The sequence below is a fragment of the Zea mays genome, chromosome 2, assembly GCF_902167145.1.
Source record: "Zea mays cultivar B73 chromosome 2, Zm-B73-REFERENCE-NAM-5.0, whole genome shotgun sequence".
Lineage (NCBI taxonomy): Eukaryota > Viridiplantae > Streptophyta > Magnoliopsida > Poales > Poaceae > Zea > Zea mays.
The window spans coordinates 236,880,697-236,884,027 of record NC_050097.1 but is presented as its reverse complement, the minus strand read 5'-3'; positions in this window follow the sequence as shown (position 1 = coordinate 236,884,027).

Sequence of the window (3,331 nt, the reverse complement as noted above, 5' to 3'; positions counted from 1 at the left end):
ATTTGCCACCGCGTACACAGTAGGCGTCAGCGGGTTACCGAAGGTAAAGAACGTCGCGGAAGCCAGGGCGAGCTCCACGGCAGACCGCGGCCAAGGGAGCTACGCCGGGCTCCACCGATGGAGAAGGCCTGGCGCGCGCGACCATGGAGCACGCGAAGGTGTCCCGCGCTTGGGCTTGAGGGAGTCCACAGGGGTCAGAGGTGGGAGATGGCGTCGCGGAGCATGCTAGCTTCTCACAACCATGGCTTGGTACTGATGGCGCTCACTGTTTTTCTCTACTCGTTGATGGCATAGAGGAGGTCGCAGGGGCCATCTTATGTGTGCCTGGGCAGGGCCATGGGGCGGCGGACGCCAGAGATTCCGGCGTGGGTTACGGATCGAGGGGATATCCCTTGACCAGATCGCGGCAGGTTCCAGGAGGGCGAGCCATGCGGAGGTGGTTGTTGGGGGAAGAAGATAGAGCTGCCCCAAGACCCACGTGACAGAGACCCACCGCCGCATGCGAGACATTGGCCGAGCGGGGCCCACGCTCCAGAGAGCAAGGCCGCGTGCAGGTCCAGTCGAGCAGAAAACGTGGGTCGTGCGGCTGTTTGTTTGGCCCACCAGGCCGAGGGAATACTGGGCCGGAATAAGGAGATGTTGGCCCAACGCAGGCACAGATTTGTTTCTTTTATTTATTTTCAAACTCCAACTCAATTTCAAATTCATATTTGACTTCAAATTTTCAAGTGTCTAAATTACAACTAATGTGAATTTAACTTTCACTGTTTACAATATTATTATTTTTTTCTTTGTTATTTATTTATGGGAGGAATACATGATGTCATAAACATTCCCTTTCTTTTTTTTATCTATTTCCTTTTCCTTTCAGTTTTAAATTCCAAATTCAAGGATTTGATTCCAATTCAAGTTTATGGCACATTTATACTCACCTTAACTGTTTAGTTTGATATAAGTTTCTGTTTTGTATTTCAGAATATTTCTCTCTTTCTTATTTTTAATTCTGAATTTAAATTTAGGCTAAATCCCAATTTTCTAAATTGTACTTTTGGGTTAACTTCAAATTATAAACTCAATTAGTATATTTTTATATGAAGATGCCTTCTTTTAATCTCCTTAAATATTATTATCCCCATGAAATGAGGATTGGATGGCAAAACAATCAAGAGGGTCCACTCTTATATTATGTTTTACAATTTTGGATATTACAAATCCTACCCCCCTTAACAGAAATCTCGTCCTCGAGATTTGTAAGGAAAGGGTGTATACTCATATTGTCTCAACACATATGCACAAACAAAAATCTCAGCATGATGCATAAACTTTAATGGTATATCCTTTTTTATTAATTGTTTTTGGACATGGTGTTCACATGTGATGATAATTTTAATGCACACATAAAATATAGGAAATGATTTTTTTTCCACTTTTATTATATATTACAAACTGGGTGTTACAAATCCTACCCCCCTTAAAAATAATCTCGTCCTCAAGATTTAAGAAGATCTAGGGAAAAGGTGGGAAAATCTATACGAAGCTCCTTTTCTCTTCCCATGATGCTTCATCTTCGCTATGGTGACTCCATTGCACTTTGCACATTTTTATCACTTTATTCTTGTAACTCGAGTCAAAGTATCAATAATCTTAATAGGATATTCCGTATAAGCCAAATCACCCTGAACACTGAGCTCTTCCATTGGTAACTGTTTCTCAGGGACACGGAGACACTTCTTAAGTTGTGACACATGAAACACATTATGCACATCAGATAGATTATCAGGTAGCTCGAGTTGATAGGCCATCTCTCCAATTCGCCTAAAAAACTCAGAATGGTTCAATATAGCGAGGGGACAATTTGGCCTGGACTTTAAATCTCCTCATTCCACAAAGTGGTGACACCTAGAGGTACACATGATCACCTTCCTCAAATTCCAGTGGTCTCCTTCTATTATCAGCGTAGCTCTTTTGTCTGGTCTGAGCTACCCTTAAATTCTCCCAAATTATACGAACTTGTTTTCCTGCCTCTTGAATAAGTTCGGGTCCAAAGAACTGTCTTCCTCTAGTCTGGTCCAAAAATAGAGGAGTCCTGCATTTCCTGTCATACAGAGTCTCGAACGGTGACATCTTCAGACTGGCCTGGTAACTATTATTATATGAGAACTCAGCATAAGGTAAACTCTTGTCCCAACTACTACCATGCTGAAGGGTACAAGCTCTCAACATGTATTCCAATACTTGATTAGTCCTTTGCGGATCTCTTGCTCCAAAGTAGGTTCCACATCAATAGTAACTCCTTCAGTGCGAGCAACTATCCCCAGGTTAAGTCTCCTGAAATCCTCAACAATCTCATCGGGTAGCTGGGCAACAACAGCTGAATGAACATGCTCCTTTCGACTCAAGGCATCTGCAACCAAATTTGCCTTGCCCGGGTGATAGTGAATCTCCAAATCATAATCCTTAATAAGCTCCAACCAACGGCATTGCCTAAGGTTGAGATCCTTCTGCGTGAATATATACTTCAAACTCTTATGATCCGTGTACACTTGGCACTTGGTTCCCATAATATAATGTCTCCCAAACTTAAGTGCATGCACAACGGCAGCCAGCTCTAAGTCATGAGTGGGGTAGTTCAATTCATGCTTCCGCAACTGACGAGATGCATAGGCAATCACATGACCTTCTTGCATAAGCACACATCCAAGTCCTTGGCCACATGCATCACAGTAAATGTCAAATCCCTTCTGCAGATCTGGCATAATCAATACTGGTGGCGACATTAGTCTCTCCTTCAATTGATCTAAGCTTTCTTGGCACTTCTCATCCCACTTGAATTCTCTCCCTTTTTCCAAAAGCGATGTCATAGGCTTAGCAATTTTAGAGAACCCTTCAATAAATCTCCAATAATATCCTGCGAGTCCCAAGAAACTCCGAATCTGAGTAACTGTAGTGGGCACTCTCCACTCCATTATCTCCTTCACTTTAGCAGGATCCACTGCTATTCCTCCATTGGAAATAATATGTCCCAGGAAATGGCACCTCGCCAATCCAAAACTCGTATTTGCTATACTTGGCGTAAAGTTTGAATATCTCGTAGCTTCTGTAGCACCAATCTCAGATGTTCTTCATGATCACTTTCATTCTTAGAATAGATAAGAATATCGTCGATGAACACCACGACGAATCTGTCCAAATACTCCATAAACACCTTATTCATCAAATTTATGAAATAAGCTGGTGCATTGGTTAATCCAAATGACATGACAGTGAACTCGTATAATCCATATCGGGTTGAGAAAGCTGTCTTGGAAATATCCGATGGCCTAATCTTCAT